The 19,991-nt window shown below is 33.2% G+C and overlaps 1 pseudogene; it reads right to left on the bottom strand.

The window, feature by feature from the left end:
- Positions 1-14,562: 14,562 nt before the first annotated feature.
- LOC145169251 (protein CANDIDATE G-PROTEIN COUPLED RECEPTOR 7 pseudogene) lies at positions 14,563-15,793 on the bottom strand (annotated as a pseudogene).
- Between the last annotated feature and the right edge of the window lie 4,198 nt (positions 15,794-19,991).

Below are 19,991 nucleotides of genomic sequence, written 5' to 3'. Positions count from 1 at the left end.
GATTGAAAAAGTTGTTTTGCTATAATTAAGGGAGAGGATATACTTCATTTCAGTTCTAAAGGCTTAGATTGAGACCTTAATCATCCTTAGTCAAGAATATATATATATATATATATATATATATATATATATATATATATATATATATATATATATATATATATATATATGAATTTCATGTTGGATTGGTTCAACTTAAGGAAATTATATATATTGCGTTCTCAAAATTCGATTAAGGGAGAGGATATATTTCATTTCAGTTCTAAAGGCTTAGATTGAGACCTTAATCATCCTTAGTCAAGAATATATATATGAATTTCATGTTGGATTGGTTCAACTTAAGGAAATTCTATATATTGCGTTCTCAAAATTCGATTATGATTACGGCATCCCTCTTCATAGTCAAATTTTGAAAACATGGCAAATAAAAATATTGTAGCAAAAGACTGGTCTAGAATCATGTCTTTATGTGAGACATCATAAATCGTGTACCATTTGCTTTGGGTACAGGATCGATTGCATGTGCTATAATATTTGTCATTTCTAAATTTTTCCAAATGCCCAGAGGCATTAAGAAGGGAAAAGGTCTAGAATTGGATATGACTAAAATGATTAAGCAATTGTCGAGGACAATCTGAGGTTTACCAAAGATTGGTTGCTCAGGGACAGTTGGAAGTATAGTGCTAACTTTGGAAGGACCATATTGACATATTCTGAAAAGAGGCATCTCTTATTCAGAAGTGATAGTCAAAATGAGAATATGGAGTTGTCTCCATGGGTGGAAGTTATCTGTGTAAGATTAGAAAACTTAATGCAAGAAGCATGTCCAAAGCAATGTACTTTGAATATGAGACTTAGTTTCCATGGAGTTGATCTCCATTGGAATACCTTATAATGACTGTTGACAAGTCTTTATGACTTTGTACATATTCATTACAGGAGGGTCAGTGCATATAAGTTTAAAATCTAAACAGATTTCGATAAATGATAGGAATTTGAAATTCTCACATTTTTCGATAAGGATTTGGGAGTGTGAAATTAGAATCATTGAAATTATGTTCAATTGGTTTATTTCACAAAGTAAGGATCATAGACAAACATAGAGTGCATACTTGGTGTATGGCAAAGCTATTGTTTAAGAAAAACATAGTGTACATGCTTGGAGCATGGGATAACTAGTGTTTTTAATTCAAGTATAAAGTTGATAAAACCGAAACAATGAATAATGAGTAATCAGTATGGTGATAAATAAAAGTGTTTATTTATATTCATAGGGTTTGATACCATATTTGATTCATTTATTCTTGTGTTTCACTTTGCATGTTTTGACTTCCAGAATAACTAAGTCGCTCTTCCTGAATGATTAAGTTATTCAAACCATCCACAGTCGGTCATATGTTGGAAGTAGATATGAATCAAGACTGTCATGGGTTGGTTTGTAGAGGTCCAAGTTGGTGGACAAAGTGGTGCTACAACACTCATGAGTGCTCATAAGTTCTGAGTATTGGATTCAACCCACGCTCATTTGAATCACTTCATGGATTTTATCACGAGTGATCATTAGACGATAATATCTTATATTCTTAAAACCTAGAGATATGAGTTGTTACTATGAGTTGGTTATACATTGATTGCACGAAAACGCATTGGTAACTCGATGTTATAAAACGCGCCTTTGTGTATGATTCAACAAGTAGTAGAACAAGCCATATGAGTCGAAGTTTATCCATTCTTTTTACCTTCGGGATAAAAGCGATATCTGTGGGCCCCTCGATGATTTAGTGATGACACATGTGAGTGCTTGGCCAAGCCAGGACTGATTTGATTTGTTCAATCAGTCAGTCATCATAAATCGAAAATCGGGAAACAACAAATGGACAGAGAGAATGATTATAATCCATGTCTCAGTCCATATGATATCTAGAATGGAGGAATATATGATCCCTTATCTAGTGGATAGGTCATTGACAAGGTCAGAGTTCGACAGCGGCTTTAAGAGCTACGATTGGCAGTTAGGTTTTGAAGTCATACTCAATAATAGTTTTAGACTTATCCAAGTGGGAGACTGTTGGACTAATGTCTAAGTCCATAACTATATTTGGTATGTACTTGACCCGACCCGACATGGTCCATTTGGGTTGCACTTCACCGACACAATTTATATGGATAGTCTTTTGAGAATAGTATATTTATGATTTATATTAATATATTATAAGTTCTAATATATTAATATGGAATCATATTATTTAATTAGTATTGATCAAGAATTAATTTAGAATTAATTAAGTGATCAAAAAGAACTAATTAAATATGGACTCTTATATATATGGAATGGGCTAAGTTCATTTAGGTTGGGCTAAGCTTTCATGGATGGTCCATGGAGCTTTTAACCCATGGATCCTATGTAAATGAAAGGTCATGGGTATTAGGGTTTACATGGATGTAACCCTAATCCTCCATAATATATAAAGGGGTCCTTGGCTCACAAAATTGGCACAAGTGTGTGAAAATAAGAGTGGGCCGATTTTAGTGTGCATACATATTCTCTCAAGTTCTTCCAAGGTGTTTTGGTGATTTGTGATTCCATTTGAGGCTTCCACACTATTGGGGCTAAGCTCTTAAAGCTTGAAGACATCAAGCTACATCAAAAGGTATGTCATCTAACTAGAACTTTGTAGTATAGGTGCTTCATAATATGCTAGTTAGGATGAAACCTTGGAATAGTTAATATTTGCATGTATAATAGAGAAAACATAGATCCAAGGTTTATAGGGTTGCATGTACACCATAGGAGTGTTAGAATGCTCAAAACCCAACAGTGAGTTCATAAGCATGTTTGATTGAAAAGTTTTGGTATAGTTCATAAAGCACCAGAAAATCCGATATTTTCTGTAAAGTGGTTTGAAAATGATGTGTCAAAATCAAGTATTAATGCATGTGTGTTTACTGCTTTTGAAATGTATAAATAAACAAAAATGTAATCCAGATAGAAACCCTGTATTTTTCTGTTGTAAGTGGAAGGTGATGTATAAATGTATTTATCCCAGAAAATCCGATATTTTCTGCATATAAAAGTATCGTAATCGTAAAATTTCCAAGACCGTGTATCGATGTATGCATGTTTTTAGTATCGTCTAGATTTGTATAAATATACCGAAATCTTTGATGAAGTTAGTCTCTAAGTGAGCCGTTACAACCATGCTTGATAATGACTAATTCGCCCGTCTTGACGTTTTCAGGCGCCGGTTTTGATATAGGTAAGGTTTGTCGCCCTAGACTGGCCTAGTCTAGCTGTAGCGAACAACTAAGGCGTGGGAGGTCACCTCGTATAGATCTATACACAAACTCCCGTTCTCCGTCTAGGAAAATCTGGTTATAACTACAGGCTACGATTGTAAACTCAAAGGTGCAAACTGACAAGTCTCACTAGATTCTCAACCTTTCATACCATGTTTAATGTTTACGTGTATGTTGTACGTTATCAAATCCAAAGGTACATGTATAAGTATGCGAAGTTCAATAATTACGTGAAGGTATAATTACAATCTACTAATCATGTAAATTTTAGTCCAAGCCCAATTAGCATGTAAATGGATCACAAAGGCCCAAAAACATATAAGTGGGTAATTTGGGCCCAATAGGCATGTAAATGGACCACAAAGGCCCAACAAACATGTGACACATAATTCAGGCCCAAATTAACATGTAGATGGGTCGCATGGCCCAATAAACATGTCATGGAAATTATTGGGCTCAATATACACTTGAATGGGCCCTTAAGGCCCATTGGCCATGTAACGTGAATATTGGGCACAATAAAATTGTTATCGATGTATTTCACCCATTTGTTATTATCTCGTTGATTGTTTTAGTTCGAGGTTTACCAAATTGAATATAAAAGTCCTCTTTTTGTAAACACGACGTTCTTGACCAATAAGCCTCAAATTTTCAATTAAGGCCCAAGCTTAATAAAAATAACACTTTTGTCCCCATTTTGCTCAAAACCTGTATTTATAGCTAGTTTTGGTAAAAATAACATTTCTAACCCATTTTTGTCAAAAATATCATTTTTGGCTTGATTTTTTTGTGAAAATACACATTTTTAGGGTTTTTGACTTTTCTGACCCGATTGTTGGAAAATTTGTAGAAAAATCATTGTAAATCGAAATTTGGATCCGTAAACTCTAGAAGTTTGGAAATTTTGTCTACTTTGTTCATAAAATTTCTCGTAATTTTTCATGGTCTCTAACAAGTGTGAAATTGCTCACCTTCACAGGCTGGTCCGAAATTATTTCAAATATGATAGGCAGTTTGTAAAATTCACCAAAAATTGTAGAAAAATCGTATTAAACGTGAGAGTAGTCATTTTAAAGGTATAAACCTGAACTTTGTTCATGTAAAACAATTTTGAAAAAATATTATCATTAAGGTGGTCAAAACAGTTCGAGATTGGACCAAAACTTTTCTGTCAAGTGCTGAATTTTGAGTTTGGTTTATAGATCTTTGAACACAACACTCCTTTTTGCTATTTTAAGTGTATAATCCCAGATCTACAAGTTTACATGTATTATGTGTGACAACACATACTTTTCTCAAGGTTTTCATGTAGATCCAAGTGATAAACTTAATATTCTTAACATATTTTTAGATTTATGAAGAAAATAACACACAATCACAAAATCAACTAAGAGATCACACAAGACATGCATATAACACATAGATCTACACATTTTACTTGCATTCTCCCCCAAAAATCATATGAAAACCGAAAACAAGGGGTATGAACTCACCTTTGCTTTGATGTTTTGATTTTGAAGGAGAGATGAAGAGATTTTTGGTCCTAACACACCTTTGTTGTAGATCTCGAGCTTATGAAGGTTTTCTAAGAGTATGATCACCAAAATGTTTAGGAGAAGTGACCTAACATAAGAAAAGAGTTATATAGCTTCGATATGTAAAAACTTACCAAGAAATGATGATATTCTTGTGAGAATCCTCTTGAACACAAGTAAAATTTCGAGATTTTGGAAGAAGAAGAATAATCTTTGAGAGTGTTTGGAGAGTGTGGTGAAAATGAAGTATGTGTGTGTGTGTGTGTCTTTGCTCTCGGCCGTAAGAAGAAGAAGAGAAGGGGAGAGAATTGGTGAAGTGACTTGCATGGAAGTATGAGAGTCCTTGCATTGATATATGTTGAACAATATGGAGGTGGCACCTCCTAAGTCAACTCTTATTACATTTCCTTTTTTTTGTTTAATTGATGTTGGGCCGAGATCTTTGGGCCAAAGAGTGGGAATGGAATAGTTTGAGCCCATTAATGTTTAGTTAGGATTTTTGGAACCTAAACATGAAATTTTCGGCCCATTGGGCTCATTAGATAGGTCACGGCCCATTTTGAAAGAAAAAGGGAGTTTATGGCCCATTAGGGCAAATTAATTCATTAATGGCCCAATCAGGCCCATTAAGGGTAACTAATTTATTTTGGACCCAAAATGGCCCAAAATGCTAAGTTTTATGGAAGTGGGTCCAATTAGACCCCAAATAGGGTTTCCAAGCCCAAAATGGTTGAATTGGATGCTTATTGGTCCATTAGGCCCAATAAGGAAATCCTAGTCCAATATGGACTCAAACTGGGATTTTTAGGGTTTTCAGACTCCTTGTTGAACATGAGAGGTGCATTTGAATGAGCATAGAGTAGGATATTCGCTTAGTGTACAAGTTATTATACTAGGTGAATGATTACATGAGAGTAGAATTTCTTAGCAAAAATGCCAGTTGTGACATTCTTTTATAAAAATTACTTATTTTTTCTGGAAAAAAAGTTATTTTGGAAGGGAAGCAATGCAAATTTTTAAAGTTTAAATGATCCTAAAAGGGCCACAGTTCCTTTTGTTCCTTTTGTTGGGTCCTATATATTTGGGTGTAGTATTAATGTATTACTAATTGTAGAACTTCGTGATAAGCTTCTTGAATTTTTATTGTTGTTTGGAATATTTTTGATGAATCTTTTTGAACATTTTTTGACCTTTCTGACGAACTTGGTGGGCTTCAAAGAGTTGGATCAATTGCAGCGTTTGTACGCGTTTCAAACTCATTCATTTCATCAACAACTTTTTATATTGGTAAACAGATATGCTCTCTTTGATAAAAACACAACAATATTAAATTATTTTATTTGTAACTTCTATATTTTTGGTTCTTTTTTGTTCTAGAGGGAGGGGTAAAGTTGGAAACTTACCTTGGCAACAATGTGTATTGCCTTCAAGTGGAGAGTTTCTTCCTTGCTTACCCTCCTGCTCCTCAAGATCCGCAAATTGCTGCTTAAATCGATTCATACCACTGAAATAGGATAAAGGGTATTTTAGTCAACTGAAAATAGTTAAAAATCTTTAAAATTGACATCTCTATGAAAATCTTTGAAATCTGACCTTAGATACATGAAGTTTATATGTTTTTTTTTGCCATGGAGGTACTCTTGCAGTATCTAGCGGTGATACTCTAGGATCTGTGACTTGAAAAAGACGAAAATACCCTTGAGCAAATGCGTGCTAAATAAAGGAAAGGAAAAATTGTAGAATATGAGCATACCTCTCTATAAATCATCTCTCTAACATCATTCTTTGATAATCTCCTCCTTTCAAAATCAAACTCAAGTTTTGAAATCAGTTATTTTGATGACTCAGTTTCCAAATTAGCTAAACTATAAAAATATGGATCTGCTACAGCCTGCAAACATTAATACAATTTAAATTATCAGTAAACAAATATAATATTTTAAACTTTGAATTGATGTAACAAATATATTTAAAACAAAATGTTACAAAGTTTTAGTAAAGCTTATCTCTTCGGCAGATATTTGGTCAACGAGGTCAAACACATGCAATCTTTCAAGTAAACGAGGTGTTAATGGACCAACATTTGGGTATTTATGTGAAAATAGAACCCTTAAGGTGCGTTTGGTTGTGGAAATCTGTTTTCATTTTCTAAGAAAATGTTTTCAGAAAATATAGTTGAGTTCTCATTTTCAGTTTTCAATGAAAATTTTAGAAAATGTGTTTGGTTGGAACCGGTGGAGTTTTCAAAATTTCCGTTTTTTATTTGAAAATTTGAAATGTTATGTATGTATTCATTATACTGATGGGGTTTTCTGGATTTCTTAGGGAGATTTCAGGTGGGAATTGATTTGCTACCAAACATAGCGAGATTTGAACATTTGACAGTTGCCTGGATACAAGAGTTGGTGTTGCTGTCTCTTCTTATATTTAAAATTTTAAGAAACAACTTGACTTTAGAATGAATTAAAGAGTTACCCATTATATTATTTAGCACAAAATGCTTTTGTTTAGTTGCAAATTTTGTATACGTAAGTAGAATTGCAGATTTAGCACAAAAACGTTTTTTTAGTTTGAATTTAAATATTGTTATTTTTGTTCTTAAATCGTATTATATTTTATTTGTTTTTCTTTAGTTGAATATTTATGGATATCAATAATTTTAAAAAAAATTACAGAGGACTTAATATTGAAGTATAAGTTATTTTTTTCATACTTACTAAATACCTACAAATGACAATGTTAATCATTTTTTTTAAAAGAAAAAAAATACATTTTCAACATTCATGATTTTTCAAAAGTTATGAAATCTTATTTTACTGGACAAACAAAATTATGTTTCTATTTTTAAAATCGGGTTTTATGTAAAAAAAAAAGTTTTAATATTTTAGGAACTTATTTGATAAAGTCCTAAAAATAAATTTTTGAATAAGAAAAAATCCCGATTATTTAAGTTTTTGCCCAATTAACGAAAACTTCATTATTTTTATTTTGACAGTAAATGTCAGATTATCATGTAAAATTAAAAAATCATAACTTTTCTACATAAAACCATTTTAAAATCTATATATTTTTATTTTATCAACCGTAGTTTATACAGGTTTAAACCTAATACACATTATATATATGCAAAATTTCATATATCTCCTTATTAAATGGTTAAATATCATATTTGTCCGACCTAAACTTTAAATATTATATTTACTTTGTTAATGTTTTAAAATATCAAATTTACCCAAATTTTATTTTTTAATAATTTTAAACCATTAAAACTAAAAAAACAACTAAATAAACCATAATACCCTTCCTCTATAAATCATAGGAATCATTCAACGATCTTTTATCCGTGTCCTCTCACAATCCAGTTACGTTCACCTCTTGCTATCTTCCTTCTAAACTGTTGCCACTTTCTTCTTGCAATCGTTAATAATAAGCATAGGTAATATGTCCTTTCCTTATACCCGCTTCTTTTTGCCAACATAATCAACAATTATGCCACAATAATCTCAAATTGTTGAAACCCTGTATTAATTTCACAATTACCTTTTAAAACATGCCCTTCGTTTAGGCAACAACTCCAAATTACAGTCTCGATTTCGGGTTTGCACTTCTAATTTTCATTTATACGGTAGGTAATTACCTTTACATTTTACAAATCAAACATCACACAATTAAAAACATGACTTGTGCAAGAAACTTTTCCATGGATAAAAAGCTTTTAAATTAAAACGAAAACAACTTCAGCAAGTCAAGAAAAGATGGGGAATTTCATTGAGGCATTTTGACGAACACATGGAGAAATAATTCATATCAAACTTAAATTTTTAAATTTCAACCAAAATTACAAAAATTTAAGAATAATCCGGTGCAAAGTTTGAAAAACCTCGTAATGAACTACATTACAAAATTGATCACAGAACCAATCAACAAGTAAGAAACGAAAAAATAGACCTTCGATTTATCCAGGATCATACTTCACCTTGGTCGAGTCAACTTCAGTTTACAAAACAAAATCGTCTTCCCCATTTTCACGGTTCATATAGACGATTTATCAACATCAAGATGTCGATCTTCAGTTAACATACATACAAATGCATGATTCTTGACAATGAAACTCTTTATGACATATGTGAACACACACTCAAGCTCATTACACCCAACATTGGAGACATGAACCAGCTAATCTCAGCCACCATGAGCATTTTCACATGTTGCCTCCAGTTCCCCGGACAAATAAACTCCGACCTCTGCAAGCTAGAAATCAACTTAATCCTGTCGACAGGGAAGGAGATGAAGAAGACGTTATCACAAGAACGGAGAACGAACATCCTTTGTGGTAGTGACATCAGTTGATAATTGGGAAAATGACATTGTATCACTGTAATATTTTGGGTTTTTGTTGAATCCGTCCCTTAAGTTATTTTTGGGTTTTACTGGGGAATAATATTTAAGTGACCTGTCTTGTTAGTCATTAAAACCTATAATTACCTGTTTCATATACCAGGTGTATTTTAATTAATTAAAAAAGTTAAATTAAATCTCTCTCTCTCTCTCTCTCTCTCTCTCTCTCTCTCTCTCTCTCTCTCTCTCTCTCTCTCTCTCTCTCTCTCTCTCTCTCTCTCTCTCTCTCTCTCTCTCTCTCTCTCTCTCTCTCTCTTAAATGGTACCACACCCCATTCATAGTCAAAACTTTGCAAAAATGTCAAATACTTGTGTGGTTATGTGGTGCCTATGTGTCATCAGATTTTGGTAGCGAGGCAAAAACACACCACACCCTTTAATTAGCTTTATATATTTCAAATCAATGGAATAACTTTACTACGTTCTTTTACTAAATTCTCTCATTTTCACATTATACGGGTAGACGTACTTCTCGATGGTCATCCATATCACTTAGGCTGCCGGAGTGGAGGGAGCTTCACGCGTGACTTGCTTACGTGGAGCCTCTCTCCACGCGTGAACACCGCCCCCGTCTTCGGTGGGTTGGTGGTGGCGTGGCTACCAGGACGGAAGAAGACGCAACATTTGATTGGTTCGTCCACATTTCCTCTCTTTATCTCTCTCTTCTTTTTGCATCTTCCCCTAACCACCGGTGAACACCGCCCCCAACCCCGGTGGTTTGGGTGTGTAACTCCATCAATATCTACGTGGCATCACCTTTATTCCCAAACCATGCGTAACCATTCCGAATAGCCTTATTCTCGAAGTGAACTATGAGAAACTTTGGTCATTTTCTCCTTTAGTTACATCAAATGTATGTATTAAAAAATGGCTAATTACTAATCTAGCTAAATTAAGGAAGTAATTAATCATTTTTAGCCAAAAATTAGGAATTGTCCTAGAATAGCCCATGAAACCGTAGGTATTTAGAATCGTCTACTGTTTCGCTAATTCGTCTACTGTTTCGTGTTTAGTATATATATATATATATATATATATATATATATATATATATATATATATATATATTTCATTTTGAAGATATAAAACCGTAGTTTTTTTTAAAGCTACAGTTTTCTCTCTATAAAATATGGTTTCACAAACCGTAGCCTACGGTTTTGGGTTAAATCTACAGGTTTTTTTTTTTTTTTTTTTTTTTTTTTTTTTTTTTTTTTTTAATGAAAACTACGGTTTTGGGTTGAAGTCACGGAATCAACAATATATACAAGTGTTTATTGGTCATAACCTTTTTTTTTAAAAAAAAAAACCCGAAAAAACTAAAAAAACCGTAGGTTTTTTTGGAAACCTACGGTTTCGTTACTTTTTTTTTTTAAAGTTTTTTGAAAAAGAATCATGAAATCATAACATATATACAATTCATTACAGGTTACAACAATTTTCAAAAAAAAAAATACGTAGGGTTCATACGAAACCTACGGTGTACAAGTCCACACTGCACAATCTGTGCATTGTGGACTTGTACACCGTAGGTTTCGTATGAAACCTTTGGTTTTAATTATTTTTTTTTCGGTTTTTTTCAATTAAAAAATTTATCTCCATATACAAAAACTACTCCTAATCAACAATACGGTAAAATTTTGATTAAAAATGGACGTACCTCGTTGTTCTTCGGGTGGTCCATTGAAAGAAAATAGTAGACTATGTAAGAAAAAATAAGAAAAAAGTAACATAAACTGAAAAATAAGACATTATATACTATTGGTCAATGGGCACAAAACAATAGACGAGCCACCAAAGAGTAGTCCATTGCGACGAAAGAGTAGTTTTCGAAGGTTGACCGTAGTAAACCCTCATTGATCGTAGTCAACCCTAACCTATCTACTATTTTGTGAGCTAGTTTTGGCTAATGTTTTTTTTTGCTAATTTTGGATAGATAACTAGTGTATTTGGCTAGATTAGAATTTTGCCCTACATCTATTGTAGAATATGTTTATCTTTTCTTTCTTTCGAAATTACCATTTATTTACCTACTAGGTTATAACCCATGGAAACCACGGTTAACAAAATAAAAGAATATTGATACTTCAAAACCATAATCATAAATAAATGATTTTCAAACATTTATTAACTTAAAAAGTTAGATATAATTGTTGATTTAAATTAATATAGAAAATAGTTTGAAGATACGAACGATATTTACGTGCAGAGTAATGACAAGAAATGATAATGTTATATAATGAATATTAATAAAAAAATGATAATGTTATATAATGAAACATAAGATTTAATAGTCTGGAAAAAAACTCAACATGGTTAATAACTAATCATAAAAATGCAATTCTTATTTGAATATACATAAACAAATATAAAGTATATTGTATAAAATAGTTATGAATGGAAAAAACATTGTTCGTAAAAAACTTGCAATAAATAAAAAAATGAATTTTAGTTAAAAATAAAAAGTAATATATTCATGGAAAGTATTGGTAATAATTTTATAATAATATCTTTTTGTTATATTGACCAAACAGAAATATGTTGTAAATAATAAGATCCACGATTATTTCTAAAATTAAAAAGTTTTCTTGTTTGATTTATTTTCAAAATAGATTAATGGTGATAAATTGTGTGAATTTATCTTGTTGTCTTTATGCAGAGTGTGTTTGAGAACAATTTACTGAAACATGCCATTGGTCTATCTCCTGATGGAATAGGAAAAGTAACATATATTGCATCACCTAGTCAATGCTAATTGAAGGTTTTTCTCTAAACCCCTTTTTCCATTATAAAAAAGATGATATTTCTTATAATATTATATATTATTCTTATTTATTAAGGACATTTTTTCGGAACTTGGATTGCAAGATGTCAAAAAGAAATTCACCATGCTTTAGGTTTTTACATTTCTTTTTCTAAGAAAATGATCAACATAATCAAGTTTTAAGTATAGATTTCTTATTTTTATTAAATTCTTATTTGCAGGTCATGTACACCTCGCCCTGGACATGTATCTTTAATATAAGTTTACATCATTGACCATTATACCCCTTGATTATCTAATCATCTTTTTTTTTGTATTAGTGTGTTTTCAATGCTCTTTTCCCCTAAGTTCTGGTTGGAACATGTGCCATTCCTGGTGTATTTGGTTGTGGGAAAACATTTATTATCCAAGGTATTTATACAATCACATATTTAAATTATAAATAGTTAAATTCTTTCCTTTAGTTATATTCACTGTTTACTTTTCATTTTGCAGTACACAACTCAAATACTATCGTGTACGTTGGTTGTAGAGAAAGAGGAAACGAAATGGCAGAAGTATACTGAAAAAACTTGTCTATATTATTTTAATAGCATTTTAATCATAAAGCTCATTAAACAAAAATGAAAAGCTCATAGATAGATGTAGATAATTACTGATTTTTAAGTTCCAAAAATGAAAAGCTCATTAAACAAAAAAGAAGATTGTAATAAAAGGCTTTAGTGATTTTTAATTATAAAAGTACATTTCTGTTGTCTGCATATGTTACAAATAGTGGGAATATATGCATAAAGTAACAATATGAAGAAAAATGATCATTAAAGAAACTGCTACAGAGAAAAGTTATTAATAATTCATGTTATTGCTACTCACTCATTCGGAAAAAAGATAAACAATGAAGATTTAATATATATGGAATCGGTAAGTAATTGTTGATTTATTCTTTATTTAAAAACCCAAAATGAAACAATTTCGGACTAATTCCTACTCTTCCATTAAAAACGTATACAATTCAAATAAGAAATTGGTTAATTTGTACCAATAAGATTTCATAATATTTATCATCTTTTTCTTCAGAAAGTCTTCTAGATAGCATCAACTCACTTCAAAAATATATATTATTCAACCCATAGGAAAAATCATTGCCAGTAAGAAAAACTCTTTTCAATTCCCCACCAAAAAAAAGTTAAACTCTTTTCAATTCCCCACCAAAAAAAAGTTAAATAGAAGGAGGAAAAAGAAAACAACCAACAATCAAAAGGTCCATCTGGATCGACTTGTTTTTTTAACCCTATATATGTCCAGAACAGAGCCCTATCCCTTACACCAGTTCGTTGGTACCATGTCCAATTTCAAAAATATTTTGATTTGTCAAGAATATAGGAAATTTGAAATTAATTTCAAACCTAATCATTGTAATCGAACCTATAAACTGTGAAATCATAGGATAAATGAAAACCGGGAATCATGAAATCATATCATAATATAAAAATTAAAAGAACATACCGACTGTATTGTCTTCAAATCGATAATGTCGTCATTGAAGTGTATATGAAATACATGAGTTGCCAGAGGAATATATATAGTAATCGATTTCAAATTTGGTGAAAAATTGCTGATTTGTAGTGGAATACATCGAATTGAATGAGTTGTTGCCTAAATTAATTTGGGAAAATTGATATGTATCCCAAAAAATCAGGGATTAGATTATTGATTAGAAAACGAAAATCATTTAGATAAGAAACTGGATTTCAAATTTGATATTTTTAGATTATAAAGCGTGAATGCTTTGGGCGGGAAAACGAAATTGTGGAGGTCTAGAAAATTGCCACGTGGAAGAAGTATGATGTAGAAATATGCCATGTAGCCTAAGAAGGATTCTTTTATTAGAGATGAAGATAAAGATTAACATATTCATATCACATCTTTTGATTTAAAGATATGGGGGAACGTGTCGAAGCCAAAACTGGTCAAAAATGGCAGGAACAATGTGAAGTTGTGAAGCCACAATTGTTAAATGTGAAGCCATAATTGTTGAATGTGAAGTTTTTTCAAAGGTTGGCTGAAGACCCGGTTGTGTTTTTTGACTACTTCTGATTTCCATCTCTATATAAGAGATTCATCTGTATTTGTAAAACTTGTATCTAGTGTAACACAGAAAGAGTGCAGATTAGCACCAAGAAATGTAAATTCCTAGTTACCGGTGGACGTAGGTCAGAGAAGGACCGAACCACGTTAAATCCCTCATGTTCATCCTTGTGTTCTTATTTTTCATGAGCTCTGTGTGTGTTTAGAGTCGTGTGTTAAGTGTCTCGATCCTAACAGAACGTATAATTAGTAGAGAGAGATCTCTAAATGGGTTAGAGGTGATGAGAAAAATATCATGAATTACAGATGTCAAGATAGGTAACAGATCAAGCACAAAACTAGGTAACAGATCAAGCACAAAACTGGAATTAATCCCAAAAGAAACAAAGTAAGACATGAACAATGAAGAACTACAGCTGCAGATCTTTTGAACTACCAATATTAACGAGAAGTATTGAAGATTTTTAACAATTACCACATTAATTCCATACGACAAAAAAGAAAACAAAAAGACATTATCAACAAATTGTTCCAGAAAAAAACTACTTGACGATTAAGTTTACTCGAGTATAATCTAGATAAGTACGAACTCCTCCTGCACAACCCTAGCCCCTTGTTCTTTAAGATTAAGTTGAAAGTATTTGTTTTTCCCAAATGGCCTGAACATGCAAAACATCACCATATAGAACACAAAACGAACAAATCACCTCTGTGGGGAGCATTATAACATAGCAACAGGCGGCCTCTATCACCAATACGACACCGTTCCAAGTCATCCAGCCTTTAATAAAAGGGCCGCTTTCCCCTATTACTATAGAAGCCACAGTAGCCAAAATCTGAATTGGAATCACTACCATTAGAACCTTGTTGTTAATTTTCTTTTCTTGCACAAACGGCTTTAACAATAACCAGCCATCACTGATCACCACCATCACAATGTACAAAAGCACAGCTTTGATGAGCTGAAATATGTGAAACATGACATTCCAGCCATGATGAGGATTACCTGTAACCTTCATATGATACTGAATTTTTGCAGCACAGAACAAGCTAAGCGACTTCATAACAAGCAACACACCCATTAGTAAATGAAACCTGTTGACAGATAGCTTGTTCTTGAAGCATACCAAGATCCAAAACCCTAGAAAAGTGAGATAAACGAGGGAGAAATTAGAGTAAAGAGACGGAAGCTGTGTTAGCTCGGCTGATAGATAGTCTTTGGTGTTGGCATTATCAGTGTTGTAGAACTCTGTCCTGACGTCCATCGTCACGTAGGATAAAGTGTTGCAATTGGTGAAGTAGAGCGAGTAATCACTGGGAAAAGTCACAGAGTGGGATTTGTTGAAGGAAGACTGAGGAGGAGGGGACAGATCTTGGAAAGTAAAGAGTAGTGAGATGTATTTGGAATCCAGGTCGCATGGAATATGTTCGTAATTCATATACTCTCTTACAACATTAGAGAAAAGGTAGAAACCAATACGTGAAGGGTCAGGTCGTGATAAGTTGGAGGTGACCGGCACTGAGGTAACAGACACAGAGGAGATGGCAATGGAGACATGACCGGTTTCTGTAAAGCCGAAATTCTCGAAGAAGATAAAGCGTCGGTTATCGGATCGGATCTTCACAGAAGTGATCTCCCCGGTGGATGGTGCTGTGAAGAGGACGAAGAGGAGAACACCAGTATGGATTCTGGCTAAATTCATCCTGCTGGATTCACCGGTGAGGAAGACAGTGAGTAAGAGAGATAATGCAATGGATCGTTTATATAGAATCTGAATTAAGCCTATAACTTCTCCAACAAATTACTCAAAAAATACGAAAGGATATACAAGAAAAGGTATATATCCACCAATCATCATCATCATAATATAACAATATGTACTTAATTGGTAGATATATGCACCGAAGGTTAGTGAAATTTAATCCTTTTGTTTTTCAGTCCAGTAAATCTCTTTGTATATATTTCCACACGCGTTTGCTTTCAAATTTTATATTTCAACATCCTAAATTAATGTAACAACCGAAAAATATGCATGCCATGTCTAACTATATAGATATTGCTCATGGCTTTTCATTATACAAGTTTGCATATATACTAATATACATAGCCACCATTAACCTAACTCCACATCTTTGAAATAATACCTGGAAAAAATATGTATTCTAATGATGGATATACAAAGCAAATTAAATAATTGTTCAGAGAGTCAAAATATCTATAAGAAAAATTGAAAAAGGGAGGGGGGGGGGGGGTGTTGAACGTAAATGTTGTAAATTAATTTCAAAAAATGGTGGTGTGGATCATCATCACCAATTTGGTTGTCACCATGACAGCAGTAGATACGGTGTAGTTACTCTGAAGGAGGGATTTGAATGGAAACATGGTAAATTAACTTAATAATATTAATGACCAACAGATCGATGAGTATCTCATTCTTGTCGGTGAGCGAAAACTCTAAAGACACCATATATAACTTTGTCGGTAATTTGTTACATTCTTACCGATAGAATGTTTCGATGAAAGTTAATGGCCCCGCTCATTTGAACAAGAATTTCGATCAATTAAAGGAAACAGAGGAAACAAAAGAGATGTTTTTCAATCCTTAAAGCTTCTTCTTAGAAAAAAAAAAAAAGAAGAAACATTACAACTATTTATAAGAAAACAAAAAAATAGATGACTCCTAAACTTGGTAAATAAACAATACTTGATAAGCAAGTAATAGACTCCTACTTAGACTCAAACTTTACTTGCCATATATTCTGGATTATGATTGCATTCTCACCCTAATCCAAATTCTCCACCCTAATCCATAAACAATCACTTCTTTTACTCCAAGCAACTTTCACATTTCTTCAAACTTCACTCTACACATTAGCTTTGTTAAAATATCAACTCGTGCATTTGTAGTTACATGTTTTACCACAATGGCACCTCTTTCTACACATTCACAAATAATGTGAAACCACGTGTCAATGTGTTTACTCCTCCCATGGAATATTGTATTCTCCATCAATTCCAATGCTACTTGTTATGTATATGCAATGCAATTGGACTTATGTTTTTCCATGTTAGCATACCAAGTAGTCAACAAATCCATGTACCTTGGCTTGTTGCACTAGTAGCTTCCATAAATTTTTCCGCACATAAATGCAGTGCAACACATTTTTGCTTTGGTGAGCTCTAAGCAACAATATTTTATCCAACGTATAATTCCATTCTAGTGGTGTTTCGTCTATCATGTACATCTCTTGTTATGTCGCTGTCAGTACACCTAATTACACCATTCTTTTTCCCGTCCTTTGTGTACAACAATCCATATTCAGTAGTCCCTTTTATAAGTTTCACAACTTGTTGACGTTGCTTGGTTGGTCTTTCCATGGATCGACTTACGATCCCTACATGAATTAGTTATGTCTAGTTGAGTATGTATTAAATACCTTAATCCTCCTATAATACTTCAGTATGAGGTAGGATCCACATGTTCTTTTTCCTTATCTTTGGGCAACTGTATCTTTGAATATTGATGTTGCATAATTCAATGTTTTCAATATGAGACCTTCCCAGTGTTATTTAACTCGATGCCCAAGTACTACCATAGAATCCCAAGGAAATCATGTAACACCCGTTTCGCAAATACGAATTAATTTCCAGTTAATTTGTGTAAGTTCTGATTTAGGGTTTTTGTTCGGGTTGCGACACGGTCGCTTGGTGTTCGTGGGCAGACCACGACATTAAGTAGCGGTGTGGTTGGTAGTTGGTCGCGACACGGTGGCCGCCACATCCCGAAAAACTTAGAATTCATGCCTTGAGACCTATATAATTGTGCTAACTTTTAGGGTTTATGAGAATCTTCAACCTCCTTCTCCTTAGATGAAACCCTAGCCCCTTTGTGATTGTGAGGTTTTTGAAGAAGAAAGGAAGCTAGGAAAGCTTATTGTTTTCCAATGAAGAATCCACCTTCTTGTCTTTTTTCTTGGTTTTTTAAGTGACAAAGTTTATTGCTTTTTTCTGTTTTATATATAGATCTAGGATATTTCTTGCTTTTTGCTCACTTTTGGTCATTTTCAACTTATGTTGTTGGAGTTTCAGCAACTCCAGAACCGTAGATATATAGAACGCTAAAATCCGACTTCGTATAAATAAGTTATGTTTCTTCAAAGTTTCTCGATTAAACCGACACGGTTCTGTGTATCGTAAAAATGGAATTTTAGATAGGTTGATTATTAGCCTAATCAATATAAACAAAAGTCGTATTAGTCGTAAAAGCAAAGACGTAGATATAGAGAACGCCCAAATCTGATTTCGTATGAAGAAGTTATGGTTTTTAGAAGTTTCGGTATAACAATGCGCGACATAGAAACCAAAATCTAGATCGGTCAATTGGTATCCGAAACAACCTAAACGAGAGTAGAAGATATCGTAGGTACAATTCCGACAATATAAAGACAGTAGAGAACGTATGTCATATAAAAGAGATATGAATTATAAAAACATAAATTAAAAGTAAAATGAGAATTAGCTGATGGAGTCTGAATGGAAGTTGTGGCACTCGTCGATAACTAAGCGTGGATATAAAGAACGTCGAAAATGGACTCGTATGAAAAAGTTACAGGATTTTCAAAATCAACGTTTTAAGCAGTGCACGACGCGCGTGGACCAACGAGCAAAGGACACATGGCAACCTCCGACACCATGCAATGGCGCGACACGCCTCCTGTATTTTTTGCCTATAAGTAGTGGATCAAGCCCCCATTCTCCTCCATACCATATCTCAATTCACTCTAAATTTCTAACCCGGTTTTTTGAGGTTTTTCTTCGAGATTTCATGAATATTTTAGTTAGCGGCGCTCTGGGCATCTAGGTTCGAATAATATAAGTTCTCGGTATCGAAGTTCTGCCAGCGCAAATCCTGATTTTTGCTAGAAATTGTCTATAAGTTAGGCTACAATTACTACGCTTTAAGTGTAACGTGTATTTATATTCATAGTCTTGGTTATACATGTATAATCTCTTTGAGCGGGTCTCATTTATATGCTTATTGGGCGTGGCTCGATATATGTATTGTGGTATATGATATTTTGGGAAATTCACTAAGCCTCGTGCTTACCTAGTTGAATAAAAATGTTCTTCAGGTACTTTAGTGATTCGTGATAAACGCAAGGTTCGATTGTACACACGCGCATTCGCAACATGCGCACATTCTAATTATACTCTGATATATTTTAATAAATAAAAATGAAAAAAAAATTCCTTGAAACTCAGGATGTTACAATAGCCTTTATAATAATCCTTTAAAATAAATTTTCAGTTTATTTGAGAAAAAATAGTCCCAAGGTTTAAATCAAAATATTTTCCACAGTTCAAAAGCGGATAACGGTTTCGATAAAATGTTTTCCATAACGTTTAGTCGGTTAATATAACATTTCGTGCGAGAATGCTACAACAGATCAAAACAAAGGTTTAAGAAGACATTACAAACCAAAGGTCTTCTAAAAATCAAATGAAACATCCCAAAAATACAGTCTGAAAATTTCGTTTTAAATTAGTAATAAAACCATATTCATCAAACGTCATATAAGAATCATAAGCAATGTATCTCAAAATATCATAACAACTGTCAAGTATATCAGAGTATAAACATCCCAGGCTGAACAAATGGTGTGTGCACTGCAATCTTTCCGAGCTCCTCTTTTAAAAACTGAGTACCTGAAACCAAAACTGAAAACCGTAAGCACGAAGCTTAGTGAGCTCCCCCAAACTACCACATACCATACAATAACATATAAAGCAACTACTGGGCCTTGCCCACTGCATCGAACCGAAGTCCGGAAACTGCATCGGACCGAAGTCCGGAACTAACCAGGGCCTTGCCCTCTGCATCGGACCGAAGTCCGGAACTAACCAGGGCCTT

The sequence above is a fragment of the Lactuca virosa genome, chromosome 4, assembly GCF_052849685.1.
Source record: "Lactuca virosa cultivar CGN04683 chromosome 4, Lactuca_virosa_CGN04683_v6, whole genome shotgun sequence".
Classification (NCBI taxonomy): Eukaryota; Viridiplantae; Streptophyta; class Magnoliopsida; order Asterales; family Asteraceae; genus Lactuca; species Lactuca virosa.
Note: the sequence above shows the minus strand (reverse complement) of the source record. Positions and strands in the feature narration are given on the sequence as shown.